Here is a 19455-nt window from a genome sequence, read left to right on the forward strand (position 1 = left end):
CATTGAAGAGTTTTCTTTCTGTTTTTCTTTCTTTCAGCAGATGTTGGTCTGCAGGAGGTTTTAGATGAACATAAGATCAGTCTGAGGAGGAGATGTGAACATGTGACTGAAGGAAGTGATGAAACAGGAAGTAGAACCCTCCTCAACACCATCTACACTGAGCTCTACATCACAGAGGGACAGAGTGAAGAGGTTCATACCCAACATGAGGTGAGGCAGCTGGAGACAGCTTCCAAGATGGACGCCCGCCATGACGCTCCAATCAGGTGCCAGGACATCTTTAAAGCCTTACCTGACCAACAGAGACCCATCAGAGTGGTTCTGACCAATGGCGTGGCTGGTGTTGGAAAAACCTTCTCAGTGCAGAAGTTCACTCTGGACTGGGCAGAGGGCTTGGAGAACCAACATGTCAGTGTGGTGGTTCTGCTTTCATTCAGGGAGCTGAACCTGATCAGAGATGAGCAGTACAGTCTTCTGGAGCTGCTCCATGTTTTCCATCCAACATTACAGAAGGTCACAGCAGAGAAGCTGGCTGTCTCTCAGCTTTTGTTCATCTTTGACGGCCTGGATGAAAGCAGACTTTCATTGGATTTCACCAACAGGAAGCTGCTGTCTGATGTCACACAGAAGTCATCAGTCAGCCAGCTGCTGACAAACCTCATCCAGGGGAATCTGCTTCCCTCGGCTCTCGTCTGGATAACTTCCCGACCTGCAGCAGCCAATCAGATCCGTCCTATCTGTGTTGACGTGTGTTGACAGGGTAACAGAAGCACGAGGCTTCACTGACGCCCAGAAGGAGGAGTACTTCAGGAGGAGATTCAGTGATGAAGAGCTGTCCAGCAGAATCATCTCCCACATGAAGACATCCAGGAGCCTCCACATCATGTGTAGAATCCCAGTCTTCTGCTGGATCACTGCTACAGTTCTGGAGCACATGTTGACTGCAGAGCAGAGAGGAGAGCTGCCCAAGACCCTGACTGACATGTACTCACACTTCCTGCTGGTTCAGACAAAGAGGAAGAAGAACAAGTACCACGAGGGACATGAGACGAGTCCACAGGAGCTGACGGAGGCTGACAGGGAAGTTCTTCTGAAGCTGGGGAGGCTGGCGTTTGAACATCTGGAGAAAGGAAACATCATGTTCTACCAAGAAGACCTGGAGCAGTGTGGTCTGGATGTGACAGAGGCCTCGGTGTACTCAGGAGTTTGTACAGAGATCTTCAAAAGAGAGTGTGTGATCTTCCAGAAACCAGTCTACTGCTTTGTTCATCTGAGCATTCAGGAGTTTCTGGCTGCAGTCTACATGTTCCACTGTTTCACCAACAGGAAGACAAAGGTGCTGAAGAACTTCTTTGGGAAAAAATATAAAGAGTCATCGTTGGATGATTTTCTGAAGCAAGTCATGAGAAAATCCCTCCAGAGTAAAAATGGCCACCTGGACCTGTTTGTTCGCTTCCTTCATGGCCTCTGTCTGGAGTCCAACCAGAGACTCTTAGGAGGTCTGCTGGGTCAGACAGAGATCAGTCCAAAAACCATCCAGAGAGTCATCAACAACCTGAAGAAGATGAACAGTGACAAAATCTCTCCTGACAGAAGCATCAACATCTTCCACTGTCTGATGGAGATGAACGACCTCTCAGTACATCAGGAGATCCAAAAGTTCCTGAAGTCAGAGAACAGATCAGAGAAGGAACTCTCTGAGATCCACTGCTCAGCTCTGGCCTTCATGCTGCAGATGTCAGAGGAGGTTCTGAATGAGTTGGACCTGCAGAAGTACAAAACATCAGAGTGGGGACGACTGAGACTGATTCCAGCTGTGAGGAACTGCAGAAAGGCTCGGTGAGTCCAGATGTGATCATTAACATCATTAATTAGTGTAGATCAGTAGTTTAGTTCTTCAGATATACACAGTACTAAACGACTCTCATTAGTTTGAGTTTCTCAGATAAAATGTGTGTGTGCACTCAGCATGATCCTGCACTGACAGTCGTACGCTGTGTGTTGTAGACTCACATCTACATGTAGTACCTGTGTTGTGTCATTAGGGGGCAGTATTTTAAACCTGCTGCTGCTGTTGTTGGTCATTCAGACGCTCCTGTTAGAGAGACAGAAATAAGAACCTATGAAGAGCTTCTTTGTAGTGAAGTGAACTCTGATGTTACAAACAGAGACAAATATCCAGAGCAGTCACCGTCTGAGCTTCTTCTCTGACTACAGACAGAACTACAGACACAGAGTTTAGTGGCATAAACATGGTGAGTGAGATTGAAGGTGCTGAGGAAGACTCTGATTTAGTGTGATTAAAGTGTGTTGTCCTGATGAGTGACAGAGCTGTGGGTCAGAGTGAGGCTCAGAGGTGAACCAGCTGTGCTCTCTTACTGCCACCAGTGGGACAAACTGAGTGAGAAGACACTGCTGACATCTGGACTGAACATGTGTCAAATCTGTGAGCTGATGTCACAGCAGCTCATGGATTCACTCTCATTCCTGCTGCTGATCCTAATGTCTGACTTCATGTCCTCATTAATCACACAGCTGATTGTTCAGTGTTTAGTTGTTGCTGCTGAAATGTCGTCCCTGTTTTCTGCTGATGGAATTCACTGCTGTGTTTCTGGCTGCTGTTTACATCCCCGAGCTAACCTCCTGACAAACGTCATGATGTCATCAGTGCTTTATAGACGGTGGGAGGTTCATGTTGTAACCACACAGTGTTTGTGTCCGTACGCTGCAACCTTCCACACCATCCTTTATTGTACAGACTCAGCAGCAGCTCCATGGATCCCAAATCCAAGAGTGGAGAACAGATTTGAAGTGTGTCACATCCATGCAGTCACAGCTGTTTCCACCATGTTTCCACTGATATTAATCCTGTTCAATGACACGTTTCATATCAGTGAATATGTTCTTTAGGACGTCCACTGACATGTTTAAGTGTCCTGCTGGAAATCACTCAAATCATCCATGAAATCCATGAAAAATCCTTTTAGTGTTTCTAACTTCACCCTCTGTCCTCTCTCTCTCTCCATCCTCCTCACTGCTTCTTTCACTGATAATCACACAAACATCGTATTCAGCTACAAAATAACACAATAATATCATCTGATGATGGTTATTATAAGAGCAGGATCCATATTTGATATCAGAGTAACACACTGCTTGGTTATGTGCAGTCATCATCAGTGACTGTGGGTCAAACAGAAGCTCTCTGATTGGTTGCTGACCTTGGTCACCTGTCCACTCTCACCTGTTTGTGTTTGCTCTCTCTTTGCTGTCTCCATCCTCTCTCTCCTTTCTCTCCCTCTCTGTCTTTGTACCGTCACTCAGGTCCAGTGGAAACAGTGACATTTACAAACCAATCAAAGACAAACTGATCCATGTCAGGTTATAACAATATTCAAAGTGAATACAGGCTGCTGCTGGACACAGACAGGTAACATCATTTTGACTTGCTGTCACCTGGATCTGGACTCATAAACACTGAAGCCCTGAACAGGAATACAAATCATTTTCTGCCAACTAGCGACACACCAGCAGATAATGGCTCAGAAAGCTAAAATGAGCCAATCATTTCTGTGTTTAGTTCCCCTGAAATCAGATCTGATATCAGCAGCTCTGAGTTCATTCATCATTATTGTCCAGTGATGAGATTTCTGCTCCGTTTGGTAACAGTCAGCAGGTTTTTCCTGCGTGTGGACGTGAACAGTCGTACCTGACAGCAGGTAGCAAACAGAGATCATCTTTCCAGCTGGAACTCTTCACTGAGCTGAACTCATTCAAAATTATCTAGATTCAAAACAGGAAACTGTGTTTATAATGCAGATTTTCTGCTTTTATAATAACACATTTTATATTTTCTATAATCACAGACTGACTCAGTGTCGACTCTCAGAGACTCACTGTGAAGTTGTGGCCTCAGCTCTGAAGTCCAACCCCTCCCATCTGACAGAGCTGGACATGAGTGGAAACAACCTGCAGGATTCAGCAGTGAAGCTTCTGTGTGCTGGACTGGAGAGTCCAAACTGTCGGCTGGAGACTCTGAGGTGAGTTCACTGACTGCAGCTGTTGTTGTTTTTCTGTATTTCAGATCTTTGATGTTTCAAACTATATTTTGTTCCTAAATGTTCAGGATGTGTCAGAAGACAAATGTGAAGTTTGGGTGCTTTCAGAAATGTTGTGTCTTTCCAAACGACTGAACAACAGTTTTTCCTTTTGGCTCCAAATAGAAGTGACAGACTTGAGCAGGGTTCATTTAAAGGCTGACAGAAGTGGAGTGGTGACGGGGAGATGTTTGACAGGACAGTGTTTCAGCCTCCACAGGTTCATGTTGTGCTCCATCAGTCAGTGAAGATGAAGTCAGTGCTGATGAGGCTGTAGAGTGTGTGAGGGATGTGAATGAGGATGATGAAGATCTGATGATAGCAGATAAAAACAGGCTGCAGAGACTTTGAGTTTGTGTGGAAACAGAGAGAGAGAAAAGAAAGACATGAATGTCAAAGCTAATAAAGGTGAAGTTAGGAGCTGTGATGATGTTTGTGGTATCAGAAGCTGATCTGGCTGCTACAGAGACGACCCACACAGCTGCTGTGGTGAGGTGTGTGTTAAAGCAGAGGAGCACAGAGCAGCCTAACACAGGCCCAAACATGACAACAAAGCAGGATTCAGGCTCTGTGAGAGGATTTCAAACAGAAGCTGGAGAAGAGAAAGGACTCTGTTGGACTACAGAGAGAAGGCAGCTGAGACCAGTCCAAGTGTTTCCATGGAGCCCAGTGTAACATTCGTTTATACACTAACGTACAGACGTGAACGGGAAAATGAATCCATAGTTTCAAATGTAGAAATAGTTCTCAGTTCATTTACAGAGTTTAATAGAGTTCATGAGGAAATGAGCAAATGTTCAAAACAGCAGCTGGTAGGAAGTCTGCTTCACAAGGTTGGAGCCAATTCCAATAGTTTGTGATGCACTTGAACGCAGCATGAGCAGTTCACGGCCTAACCTGACAGAGACTGTCAGTCTGGACTTTTCTTTATTTCTATTGGCTGTTAGTGAGATTTCAGAGCAATCAGAGACTGTGGGTCTGTGTATGAAGTATAATTCATGTGCAGTTGTTGAAGTTGTACAATGAGAAATGGCAGTTTTGGGATATTTCCTGCAGAGTTTGACAAAGCCAAAGATGGCTTCCAGTGAAGGTGGGACATGATGGCTGACATTAGTGCTGCCAGTTCCATGTAATCACATCACTTTAATGTCATTCTGTTCTGGATCAGATGTGGAACCATCACTGCCTATTTTATTGTTTCTGTAGCTGATTTAGGGAGAAACTAACAGCCTAGGCCACAGGTTTCGAACTCCAGGCCTCAAGGGCCGGTGTCCTGCAGGGTTTAGATGTTTCCTTGATCCAACACAGCTGATTTAAATGGCTAAATTACCTCCTCAATATGTCTTGAAGTTCTCCAGAGGCCTGGTAATCAACTGATCGCTTGATTCAGGTGTGTTGACCCAGGGTTATATCTAAAATGTGCAGGACACCGGCCCTCGAGGCCTGGAGTTCGACACCCCTGGCCTAGGCAGTTTGTGCTTCATCTTTACCCAGGGTACTTCTGTGATTATTCTCATCCTTTCTGACTGGATTAATCCCACATTGACTAACAACACTGGTCTCTATGTGCAGCTGGCTGTGAGGCTCAGGGACTGTCTACAAAGTGCAACACTGAAAGAACATCATCCATAAATACTGAGTAATAACTCGACTCTCATACAGTGAGACTAAAATGCCTTTAAACATCAGGTTATCCTGCTGATCCAAGTCCAACACTGAGTTTGTAAAAACATGTTTGTCAATCATTTTGTTTGGTTTCTGAGGAAAATGATTCAATAACTTGCTGCTAATACACAACATTTCATCATATTTCCTCATAACCCTCTTTTGTCTGACCATTTGATTCCATTTGAATTTGCAATAAAGGATCCACAGAGTTTGGTGACAATAATGACAGTAGATGTTTGTGTGAAAGTGCTGGAAGCAAATGAGTGTGTGATGTTCTTTCAGTGTTGCACTTTGTAGACGCTCCCTGAGCACTGGTCTCACAGCCAGCTGCACATAGAGACCAGTGTTGTTAGTCCAGGTCAGAAGATGACTTGTTGGAATGAAAATGAGCTTGTAGTTTGTCTGCTTTAATCATGTGACTGGAAAAAGGTGTTGGACTTCAAATATGTCCGTTTCTTTCACACTTCACCTTTAAAAGTGAAGCCATGTGGTTCCTGGAAGGAAAAACACGACTTTTTCAAGTCTTTGTCCTGTTTTTATGATAAATGTACGACTTTAATGTGAAACATTCAGAGTTTTTTCTCTTGTTGTGTTTGTTTGAAGCTGCGTCCTGTTGGCTTCAGCTGTTTGGAATTTCCATTTTCTAAACTTCTACATTCTGAACCTTCTTCAGCTCTGAACAGATGATGAAACACTGAATGATTTCAAGCTCACACTTTGTCTAATAAACTTACATCTTTCATTCTTTATACAGATTGTACCGCTGTGGTTTGTCAGAGATCAGCTGTGATTATCTGGCAGCAGCACTGAAGTCCAACCCCTCCCATCTGAGAGAGCTGGACCTGAGCAGAAACGACAAACTGCAGGATTCAGGAGTGAAGCATCTGTGTGGTTTCCTGGAGAGTCCAGGATGTGGACTTGGAACTCTGGGGTCAGTCAGCATGTTTTAGTTGTGCTGAGATGAATATGATGTGAAAGTTGTGCTGACACTAAACTGCAGACATCAGGCTGATATTATACTGATCCACACTGAGGATCTTCATGGTAAAGTCTGTTTTCTTCTTCTCTGGTTTAGTCCATTGACTGCAGCAGAACAATGTTCACATTTCAAACAGAGATACTGAAAGTATCACTTTGTGATACTTTGTGATACTTTGAAGTGCGGCCCTCCACAGGGTGGCGAGTGGCTGGCCGACCTTTCCTAGTTCAGATAAAGGGGACCCCGATTAACTGTGTTCCGTTCCTCCTCACAGTTCTCAGTATCAGACACAAAAATGAGTAATCCACAGCTGACTCTTTAGCAGGTCAAAGGTCACAGCACAATCAGTCTGTGCAATCTGTGAAACAGAAACGGTTTGGAGCAGGAATTATTGCACATTTACAAACTGACATGGCATGCTGGGTAATGCCACCTGGTCAGGTAGTCAGATGCTCTCATGTGAGTCATTTACTGATGACATCACACTGAGTGTTGGTGAATGTGAAGGCCGTTTCTCAATTCCCAAGTATGCAAGTACGTACTCGCGTTCTCGGTGAGTACGTACCCGCCGAGAACGCGAGTACGTACTCGCGATATGTACAATTGGAACACCTGCGTACTTGATGATGTCACAGGTCCGGAGTTTTTACTGCCGTTCCCTCTTAATGTAACTGTGAGTAACATGTTATGAAGCTTAACTTTAATCACAGCCAAACCGATTTACTCAGGAACAAATAAAACACTGAAATAAACCAAACATTAACATTTAGAAGTGATCTAAGTGACTTATATATCATTTGTAACCTCAGTAGTGAAACCTCTATTAATAAAAATAGTGTACATGTACATCCGTGTACATACCTTAATAAAAACAAGCAGGTGAGATGTGAGGGGTCTGATAAAATGTTTGTGTCATTATGTAATCTGTAACTTCCACATAGTATGCTGATCAGGGTGATTTTCAATGATTAAACTGTAATAGAGACAAGCAAACATATTGGCAGACCTGAGAAGAAAAACCCTTTGATCTTAATGATAATGATTTTAATCTTTTATACATGATTGCATTTGAGCTTATTAAAGAGCTGTGGCTCCTGGTCAAGTGAGGGTCAGAAACTCTTGGCAGGCGTTATGATCAGCCAATACACGGTGAGGAGGACAGGAGCTCTGAAAGGAATTGCAACACACCTGCTTACATGACATACGCCTAGAGTTATTTTTATCTTTTATTACTTATATTCTTTAGAGCTAAGAGTTAAGTTTTATCATTCATCACTTATATCCTTTTGAGTAAGTTTTAAGGTTCATTTATGTTCAGTTTAAGTAAGTTTCCTTCATGGTTTGAGTATCATCATTTGAGTGTGACATTTAGTCTAGAAGTCACACATAGTTCAGCTGTGTACGAGCGCAGGCCTTATGTCTGGCGAGGGCGAGAGGTGTGAGGTGAGCCGGGTGCAGGAGAGGTCATGACACATACACAGCAGACACACACACTCACACACACACATACACACCATAGTAGATTCATTTTAGTAGGTAAGAAGTTAAGATGTGTTTTTGCTGCAATTGCAAGTTCTGTTGGCGTATTGTCAGATGGTTACAGGAAGTGCACCAGATGTTCTGGGAGATAAGAATGCGTTCATGGTGCGACACCGGGATGGAGATGAGACGTAATGTTCTTTAAACTATGTTAAAAGTTAACGGAACATTTTGTGGTTTAGGTTGACGTAGGCTGTACTATGTCTGCTTTGCAAAAGAGGGGGCTTTGTTGTCTTACCCCTATAAAACCTTTGTCTGATTATTGTAAGTTCAGTAAGTTCAGGAGGATCAATGTCCACAAGGCTGCAGGTCCTGATGGTATCCCCGGGCGTGTTCTCAGAGCGTGTTCTGGGGAGCTTGCAGGAGTGCTCACAGACATATTCAACCTGTCCTTGGCCCACGCTGTGGTACCGGCCTGCTTCAAATCCACCTCCATCGTCCCGATACCCAAAAACTCCAACCCATCTAGCCTCAATGACTACCGCCCAGTAGCACTCACCCCCATCATCACTAAGTGCTTAGAGCAGCTGGTCCTAGCACACTTCAAATCCTGTCTCCCCCCCACCCTGGACGCCCACCAATTTGCATACCGCCAGAACAGGAGCACAGAGGATGCAGTCTCCATCGCACTGCACTCTGTCCTCTCACACCTGGACAACAACAACACCTACGCCAGAATGCTGTTTATAGACTTCAGTTCAGCATTCAACACAATCCACCCCTCACAACTCATCAGGAAACTGACAGACCTGGGCATCAGTTCCCTCATCTGCAAATGGTTACTGGACTTCCTGACCAACCGCCCCCAACATGTCCGGCTGGATGCTGCTCATCAACAATCACAATGAACACTGGTGTACCACAAGGCTGTGTGATGAGCCCTTTCCTCTACTCCCTCTTCACCCACGACTGCAGACCTGCTGATGGTTCCAACACCATCATTAAGTTTGCAGATGACACCACGGTGATTGGCCTCATCAGTGACAATGATGAGACCGCCTACAGGGAGGAGGTGGATCGTCTGGCTGAGTGGTGCAACACAAACAACCTGCTGCTTAACACCGAGAAGACCAAGGAGCTCATCGTGGACTACAGGAGGAATGCTGACCCACATCCACCCATCCACATTAAGGGGACGGCTGTGGAGCGTGTGAGCAGCTTCAAGTTCCTGGGAGTCCACATCTCTGAGGATCTCATCTGGACAACCAACTGCTCCAAGCTGGTCAAGAAGGCTCACCAGCGCCTCTTCTTCTTGAGGACTCTGAGGAAGAACCACCTGTCCTCAGACATCCTGGTGAACTTCTATCGCTGCACCATCGAGAGCATCCTGACCAACTGTATAACAGTCTGGTACGGGGAACTGCTCTGCCTCGGACCGGAAGGCGTTGCAGAGGGTCGTGAAAACTGCCCAGCGCATCGCCGAGCACCACTTCCTGCCATAAAGGACATCTACAGGAAGCGGTGTCTGAAAAGGGCTGGGAAAATCATCAGAGACCCCAGTCACCCATCACATAGACTCTTCACCCTCCTGCCCTCTGGGAGGCGCTACAGGAGCCTCCGGACTAAGACCACCAGGTACCGGAACAGCTTCTTCCCCACAGCTGTCAGACTCCTGAACTCTGCCTCCTGACATCTGACCCACGTTAAACTCATGGACTGAACATACACACACCCACAACCACCTACACACACACACACAATGGACAACTGTACCCTCAAACACACAATAATAACATGGACTGAACATACACACACCCACAACCACTAGCACTTTACCACTACTGTATAGTTCTGTGTAGATAATCATTCTGTACATACGATAATTTTTAATCCCACAACTGTTTATAACTTACGTAGTTCACATTCTGTATAACTGTATAACTCAGATTTCTGTATAGTTTTTATTTCATATTTATATCCTGTTCATAGCCTGTACATAGCTTGTACTCACTACAGCCTGTACATACTTATAGTTATAGAATATTCATAACATACTTCACACCGTGTACATTATAACATACCATAATAGACCCATATCTGTAATATACTTACACATCTCTATTATTGCTAATTTATATTGTAATATATCTATATCACGACTAAAGCACTTCTGGATGGATGCAAACTGCATTTCGTTGCCCTGTACCTGTGCATGTGCAATGACAATAAAGTTGAATTCTATTCTATTCTATTCTATTCAATAAAATCTTCGCTTTGATCATACCTTCTGGACCAGACTTGTCATTTGCTTGTGAGCCCTCCATACTCCTTTTCTCCAATTTTTGAATCCTAACAGATGTTAGAACGCTTTTATTTCTATTCTAGTGGACACTCAATACTATAGACAGCTGCTGGAGTTTCTTTAACCTGAGTAGTGAGAAGACCGCGAGCGGGAGGGGGGGGGTTGGAAATGATGTGCCGGGAGTCCGCTGTTGAGTTTTGGAGGAAATGCATTCTGGGATATTTAGCTGTACCAAGTCCACACCGATGCATGCTCGATAAAACGGGCGGATCGAGAACACATCCGGGACTTTTTCACGTTCTCGGCTTGATGCGTACTTCGAATTGGAACAGTACTTGGTCTCTGACTGATGACGTATCACGAGTACACGAGAACGCAAGTACGCACAAGTACGCATATTGATAAACGCCCGAAGTTTACTTGTGAATGATTTGCAGCTTTGACTGTAACAGTGTGACGGCAGTGATTACAGCAATAACTGCATGAAGTATTTGGACTGACAAACATGTGGATAGCTTTTGTTCTGAGGGTTTAGACAGTCTGCCTCTGTGTGTGCTAACTGTGTTCAAAGTGTTAGCCAATCACAGCTTCATGTTCTCATTTAGTGACACCATGAACGCACAGTTGAAAATGTTCAGCTGACAGAACTGTTTTATAATCCAGACTTTGAAACTGGCTCTGATTATTTCCTCCTCTGCTACAGTGAGCTCACCCAAACAGTTAAACATACAAGCATTTCTTTTCAAAGCTTTTTATTAGAAACACATTTAAACTTCTACTTTTTAATATCCCAGGAAGCACAAGTAAGCCTGCAGTCTGAGAGCGCAGTGCTGTGTGAGGAGAATAAGGTATTAATAATAATGATGATGATGATCAGCTCATATTAGATAATGTATATTCCAGGAAGCAGCTTCAACAAACTCAGTTTCCTGTTCCAGATCAGCTGATCAGTCAGGAGCCGATACTACCATTCACCATAGCAACGGATAAATAAAGAGCAGCGGTTCCATGTGAATCCAGAGGAGCAGGAATATGAAGACGTGTTAGTGCTGCGTGATATAAAAACGGGGGAAGAAGAGTTTGAATCAATGTGGGTCACTCTGTCATCATCACAGACTTTATACAAAAGCGATCATGTATTATAATGTCCATGCTCATCTTTGAGCAGCTTGAACTTGAGCAGCTTGATGAATCCTAACTTTACATTTGATTTGAAATCTAATGATTCAGCTGGAATCTGATTACATTTCATGATGGAATGTAATCAGATTAAAATCAGAGCATCTTCAGCTGCTTTTAAAATGTTTAAGTTCAGTTTTAGTTTTAAAGTGATTTCAGCCTCATCTTCACTCAGATATTTATTTACTTCATCTCCAAAATCCACCTGCGACACACACGTTTCCATCAGTGTTATTGATTCGAGTCAAACAATGATTGATCATTGTGCAACATAGTAAATGTTTGCAGTGCAGGAAACTTCCAATCTGACAGCAACACCGTCCACAGAGTCTCAGAGTTACAAAGATGGAGATCACAGATTTTTTCTGAGCTGATGGTAAATCTGGGATGTCATTGCTGTTCCCATCCTGATATATTGATCAAGAGCCCCCCCCCCGACTTTACATACACAACACAGAAATCACATGGGAGACGGGTCGGAGACCGTTAGTATTATGGAAAAACACTGAAATGTACAATACAATGGGAAAGTTGAGGAGGAGGGGGAAAAAGAGACCTCTACTCATGCTGGGCTCCTATGAGAGGACAGCTTGAGAACAGAAAACAAAAAAAAAAAACTCCTCTGCACAGAGAGCACAAATGTCCACATCACAACATCTTGAAGCACGTGACAAGCAACAGAGGTGGGTAAGGGGTGAGAAGTAAGCTGATGCAGACACAGCCATCCTGCTTTGCAGCTATTCATCCAGCGCTGGGCCCAGACCCGCCGTCCAGCTCGGCCTTAGAGATAAGGACACAAAGGCATTTGGAACCAAGAGTCTAAGCACAGTTTGTTATCAGGGGAGAAATTGTTTGCTATGTTCAGCTCCAGCCTTGAGACCGCAGCTGGTGCCGATATGGTAGCCGCATGGAAAAGTGGTGGTGTTCTTTAGTGCGAACCACTGCATGTCAATTTTACAGTCGATCTAATGTCCATCACTGGTCTCTCACTATTCCTGTTGGAGAGCCGTGAGCCTCTTCACGATGTTATCCATCCATCCCAAGATGTTATCTAGTTTGCTCAGAGCATGAATGTTCACAGCAGCCGCAAGCTTCTCCAACATGTCATCTGTGCTGCGTCTAATGAGCCCATTCTGAGAAGCCACAGCTCGCTTCATCGTTCCAATCAACATAGCGGGCAGCCTTGTGGGGATTTGAACAGGCGTCCCCCCCCCCTTTTTGTTTTGTTTTGTTTTGTTTTGTTTTGTTCTTCGATAAGCCAGGGCCAAGCCAGCGCTGATCAGCAAGAACCCTGTTATCATGGTTCCGAAAAGGTAGATGTCTTCAATGTCCTCGATCGACAGTCCCGCCAGGCACACGACCCTCCAGTCCTTCCACCCGTCCATCGTGTATCCGGCAGGGAACATCCATCCAGGACATTCGGGCTCTCCCGAGCCCAGGCTTCTCGTTGAGAAGAGGGTGTCAATTGCATTCACGGACCAGTTGATCAAATCCATAATTCGTCTTTTAGGTTATAGAGAACAGACTGTGAGACTCTTTCAGGGTAAAGGGAGAGAAGTAGACAAGACTAGACAGAGACATGAGAAAGCCAAGCAGGAAAGATAAGGGAAGGGAGAGGGAGAAAGTGCGACCACCTTCGTCAAGAGCCAGAGAGAGAGACTGACTGATTGGCTGTAAAAGCTTCATGTTTAGCAAACTAATGTTTAACTGGGATTTCTGCTTTTGTTACAAAGTAAACTTGTGCAGATGAAATCTCTCCTGAGCTTTGACTTTAGGAATGAGGAAATGACTCGGAGTGTCAGTCAGCTGTAGATCAGTTTACAATCTTAACCATGAAAGAAAGAACAGCTAACAGATGTGTGCTCCTCACATCTGTATGAATCCTGTGTATGAGTGAATCTGTGACGGAACTGTAATAGTGTTAAAAAGTAAATGTGACAAGGACATGAATGAAAAACAAATTGTGATTAATGGTGAAGAATGAGAAGAGGAAGCTGACACTCAGCTGTCATGCTGCTAATGTTTCTCAGGACCTGCTGTACGTACATTTACAGTAAAGAAACTGGAAATCATTGTGGAGCTGAGCCCGAGGATTTCTGATGATCAGGTTTATATAGTGGATTGTCATTTATGCTTAGAAATGTTTACTCATATATGCTTAGTTTTATAATTAGTTGTAGATAGAGGTTTGATCCTTAGTAGTCTGTAAAGACTCTGTGTGCCTCCCAGAGTGCTCTGGCATGCACACACAACTTAAGGTCAGGAGAGAGGTTATATCTTCTCTTATTGATTTATGGTATAGGAGGACACCTACTCTGTATCTGGTTAACTATAAGAGCCTTTTGTTCAGATGGACCGCTAGACTCCTGGCACCAGCTTTGGGGAGTCTTCACAGGGTCACATCTTGACTATAGGGAACCTGGCTGAGAGTCTGACGGAGGTCAGGTCTCCCTCATGCATGAGTAACACAAAGAACTTCGCCTGCTTGTGTCTTGCTTTGCTGTGTACTTAAATTGTCTCGTTCCAGCGGTGGGCCTGTGCTAGACAGACCCATCAGACACTGGAAATCTTTTTTGTGGAGCCTAGCCCGAGAATTTGTGATGATCAACAATAATCTGCTGCAGTTGAATCACAACCATGTTTAAATCGGTTGATGTAGAAGGATCATATTCTGACTTTAGACTCTAATCATTAGAAAATGCTGCAGTTCTACAAGTTCCAATGTGGTTAGAGGAACCCTGGGACATGTTGAACAATAATACGATGGAGTTTCGTCATAAGCACTTGGTTTGATTATTGTGGGAAATCTCCAAATATGGCTGACTTTAAACATCAGCTTATCCTGCTGATCCAAGTCCAACACTGATTTTGTAAAATGATGTTTGTCAATCACTTTGTTTGGTTTCTGAGGAAAATGATTCAATAACTCGCTGCTAATACACAACATTTCATCATATTTCCTCTTGTTGTGTTTGTTTGAAGCTGCTTCCTGTTGGCTTCAGCTGTTTGGAGTTTCCATTTTCTAAACTTCTACATTCTGAACCTTCTTCAGCTCTGAACAGATGATGAAACACTGAATGATTTCAAGCTCACACTTTGTCTAATAAACTTACATCTTTCATTCTTCATACAGATTGAGGGGCTGTGGTTTGTCAGAGATCAGCTGTGATTATCTGGCAGCAGCACTGAAGTCCAACCCCTCCCATCTGAGAGAGCTGCACTTGACCTACAACAACCAGCAGGATTCAGGAGTGAAGCAGCTGTGTGGCTTTCTTGCGAGTCCAGAATGTGCACTTGAAACTCTGAGGTGAGTGAGGAATGAATTTTATAAACCAGACTGCGAAGATCAAAGCTGCATTAGATAGCTTACATGAATGAATGAGTGGACATTTTTATGAATTTTGTTAGTTTCTATCATTTTTTTGTGTAATGAAGCTAATAAGATGCTGACCAATAGGTTTTAGTTAAAGATTGTAATGACAAAAAAATACCCGCTATGTTTTTTTTTCTGAACAAAACAGTGGAGTTTACAGCAGGAAGAATGGTAAAAACTGCGTTTTCTATGGACAGTGTTAGCAAACACTCTCCTCTTCTTGAGTGAAAAGCAAAGAAAAAACACCCCTTCCCTATTGGTGTTAGAACATGTCAGCCATTAAAAAAAATTATATGGCAACACTTGGGTGTTTAGGGAGAAGGGGAAGTTTTAGGAGTGACCCGACGGAAAGCGGGCGAGCAAAAGAAAGAGCGAGTCAGACCTGCAGGGTTTAGGCCCGTGGTGTTCTCCTCTGTCTTATACTGAACACAAATAATTTTTTTGGACTGGCACAAATAATTTGTGTGCCTTCTTATTTGACGCAGCACACCTGATTGTTCTGTAAATAGATTTAATTGGTTATAAAAAAAAAAACCCATTCATAAGTTACATTTCAACTTATGAAAATGATTTGTTAAACATGTTTGTGGTTTTTACAGTAAAAAATATAACATTTTTCTACTCGGATTTTGAATTTTTTGTCTGAACTTAGATCAACTGTGCTAATATAGTATGCCAGAATGGAAAAAAATAACTCAAATTTCAGATATTTGTGGTTGTGCTGAAAATAATGATACCAAACAAGGCAAGATAAACAGTTTTTAAAGGTGAAATATAGAGGTAAAATCAAAAGTAGTCAAAATGGCCAATTATACCCTGGACCCCAGAGCACTAGTGCTAACCACTTTTCCCAATTTCAGCCCAAATCCTGCATCTTCCTGTTTCTGACTCCAGGCCAGCTCCACTAACACTTTCTCATCAGACACTGCCACCTAGTGGAGGAAGTCTTAGTTCCATTTGAAGCTTCAGATTACAGTTAGCTCCTTTACAAAGAGGTGGAGGTGGTGGGGCCACAGCACCATCATCACTGAGTGCTATAGGACACTTAACCTTTGTTTCCATATGCTGGGAACTTCCTGTTGTTCCAAGGAGGACTGGAAAATGTGTGAAAATCTCCCAGTCAGTTCCTCACAGCACACTTCAATCATTTCCCTCCCACAACATCAGGACCAGGGCTTTTTCTGTCTTTGGTCCCACTAAGAGATTTCCACACAAACACCTCATCAGTGGGACTCTCAGAGCTACCAGCCCTTTGCTACAATCACAAAGCTCTTCATTGAAATCAATGATATCAAAGCTGGAATCAAATGAGTCCAAGTCTTCTGCTGATTCAGCATCACATTCATCTTTGGTCATTTCATCTTTCATTCTTTATACAGATTAAAGGACTGTGGTTTGTCAAAGATCAGCTGTGATCATCTGGCAGCAGCACTGAAGTCCAACCCCTCCCATCTGAGAGAGCTGGACCTGAGTGGAAACTACCTGAAGGATCCAGATGTGAAGCAGCTGTGTGATCTTCAGCAGAGTCCAGACTACAGACTGGAGACTCTGGTGTAAGTAGAGTGATGGAGTGAGTGGGTGGTGCTGTCAGCAGTATTGTACTAAACACAGTCAGTATGAAACAAAGATCCAGTGTTTCCTGTAAAGCTGCAGCTTCTCAGTGAAGCTGTGAGAGGAGAATGGTGACAGGCTTCAGGATTGGACACAAACACTTCCTGTTTCTGACCTTTATGGTCACCATAGTAACGGCTGACACACTCTGATCAAACGCTGTCAACAGCCAATCGGCTCTCTGAACAAAGCAGCACGCAGACCAATGACTGCATTCATTTCCAAGTTTAAAGCAGTGAAGAACACAGTCTGTAGGTGAGGAAGAATTTAGTGAGAGCAGATGTTTGGATGGAATTCCTCCAGTTAACAGCTGGAAGCGTCCATCTGGATTGTTGGGCTTGTTGTTGGGGTTCCTAAAGAGCTCAGAGTGGACACACCAAGGTTCAAACTAAAGTCCAAACTCAAACTATGAGGGAAAAACATTTTCATCAACTTCAATAAAAATCCAAAGATTAGAAAAAGTGAAGCAACAATGAGTCCTAGTACAGTCCCAGCACTGAAGTCCCTGCTGCTCTTTATACTGGATGTGCTGCATCACTGACTGACAGCTGATGAAGAGTCTCTGGAAACACGTTTATCTCCTCTGCTCTTCCTCCTTCTCTCTGCAGGTGGAGCTGGTGGTAAACAGGACAGTGTGTGTGCTGAGAGAGGAGGAGCTGTGTCTTGATGATCCAGAGAGGTTGAAGCAGCAGCAGCTTGTGTGTAGAGACGCTCTGACTGGGCCATGTTACTGGGAGGTGGAGAGGAGAGCTTCATCCAGCAGTGACTGACAGAGGAATGAAGTGCAGATGACTGTCAGTGCTGCAGAGTGAACTGCTCTGAGAACAGCTCCACTGTCAGACACAATGTAGAGTCCAGCATCATCCCTGTGTGTCCCTCTGGATCTGACAGAGGATCATCAGTGGATCTGGACTGCTCTGTCCTTCTACAGTCTCTGCACAGTCTCTGGGTAATCTGGACTCAGAACCTTCTGGATCTTCTTCAGCTCATTCTTCACAAAAGTGATGATGTTGTCCTCCAGCAGACAAACATCTCTGAATATATTTGATATATACTATAGATGTACTGTAGAGTTAGATATTGCAGTTTGTCTCTTGTAAATACAGTCTGTGACCAGCTATGAGGTGAAATATCTTTCTAGGAACACTAAGTGTTTTCACTCTTCTGTTAGTTTTTCATATATTTACAGAACATTAATATTGATCTCACCTGTCTCACCTCTTTCATTTCTATAGAGCAGTCGATCAGGTAAAAATGATTCAGTACATGAAAAAAGTGAAAATCTGCTCACAGGTGGACCTTTTCATGCTTTTATTCATAACAGGACCAGTGATGGGAATAATGGCATTAGAAGTAACGGCGTTACTTTTTTCAGTAAGAAGTAGTAATTGGATTACTTTTATTGTTACAACGCCTTTACCGTTACCAACAAGAAAATGCCGTGCAGACACATTGCTATTTTTAACACAGACAGTTGAAGCTGATTTCAGCTTACCAGGAGCTAGGGGGGGAGAAACAATTGCGTGAGTGCTGCTGATTGGCTGTGGAAGAATAAAGTAGTCATGGTAAACCAATCACATGACCACTTTAAGATGACATAGCAACAAGATGCTATATACCAGTTTTAAAATTGTGTTGATAGGCCACTTAAGACCAGAGTCATGGTTTAAAAAAAGAAAAAAAAAAACAGTGTTTTTTCCTGAATGCTATCGTCTCCTTTGGCTGTTTAAGGACTAGCAAGCACTCTTTGCTTATGACCTGAAAACTTCCAAAACAAAAAACACCCCTTTCGTGTTGGTGTAAAAAAAATGATATGGCAACATGGCATGTGTTTGTTTGGGGGGGGGGGAGTTTTAGGAGTGATGGTGGAGAGAGAGAGAGAGAGAGAGCAGAAGAGAGAGAGAGCGAGTTTTGAGATGTGAGAGATATGTGACGTTCAGTGTGTTTGGAGTGTGTAGTTAATGTGTAGTGTAGTTTATAGTTTTGTTGCGTGTCAGGCCAATGAGACGACTGTTGAATGTCACAGTTTTGCCAAAAAGGCAGATGGCAGTGTAAACGCTGTCTCCAGGGAAAACAGGAGGAGTGAGTGGACAGAAATGATTTTTTAAAATGGCACAAATAATTTGTGTGGCATCTTATTTGATGCAGAACACCTGATTGTTCTGTAAATAGTTCGAAATGGTTATTTAAAAAAGTCAAATAGCTGCAAAATAACTTGTTGTTTGCAAAACTTGTGCATAGGATTTTAAATTTTACAATTTATATTTGCATTTTAAGTTATGAGATATGATTCAATAAACATGTTTGTGGTTGTCACAGTAAAAAATATAACTTTCTCTACTCTGATTTTGTTCTTTGACTGATTTTAGATAAATTGTGTTAATACAGTATGTCAAAATGGAAAAAAAACCCAGTAAATTCATATGTGAGGTTGTGCTGAAAAGAATGATACCAAACAAGGCAAAGGAAATAGCTTTTAAAGGTGAAATTTAGAGGAAACATCAAAAGTAGTTAAAAACAGCCAATTATACCCTGGTTAAACATAAACAAGTACAGTTAGTACAGTAGTTACTTCTCCTAGTATTTAGTTACTTTTATAATATTGTTACTCAGTTACTTCTTTGAAGAAGTCACTATAACTAAATACTTTTTCAAAGTAACTTGCTGTAAGCCTAACTGAAGAGAACACGTGATCTAACACTGGTTGCTGTGCTGCATTTCTTCAATCATTTACATAACAGAGACATCTAGTGGTTCAGACGGAGAA

General features: G+C 43.1%; 1 long non-coding RNA gene and 1 pseudogene across 1 annotated transcript; both read left to right on the forward strand.

The window, feature by feature from the left end:
- The window catches only part of LOC120437909, a 187714-nt pseudogene that overhangs the window by 13089 nt on the left and 155170 nt on the right, over positions 1-19455 (forward strand).
- LOC120437920 lies at positions 6651-16514 on the forward strand. The gene is made up of 3 exons (XR_005611500.1): positions 6651-6696; positions 14838-15011; positions 16457-16514. It is a non-coding gene; the product is annotated as an uncharacterized LOC120437920 (long non-coding RNA).

This window comes from Oreochromis aureus, linkage group 3 (assembly GCF_013358895.1).
Source record: "Oreochromis aureus strain Israel breed Guangdong linkage group 3, ZZ_aureus, whole genome shotgun sequence".
NCBI lineage: Eukaryota > Metazoa > Chordata > Actinopteri > Cichliformes > Cichlidae > Oreochromis > Oreochromis aureus.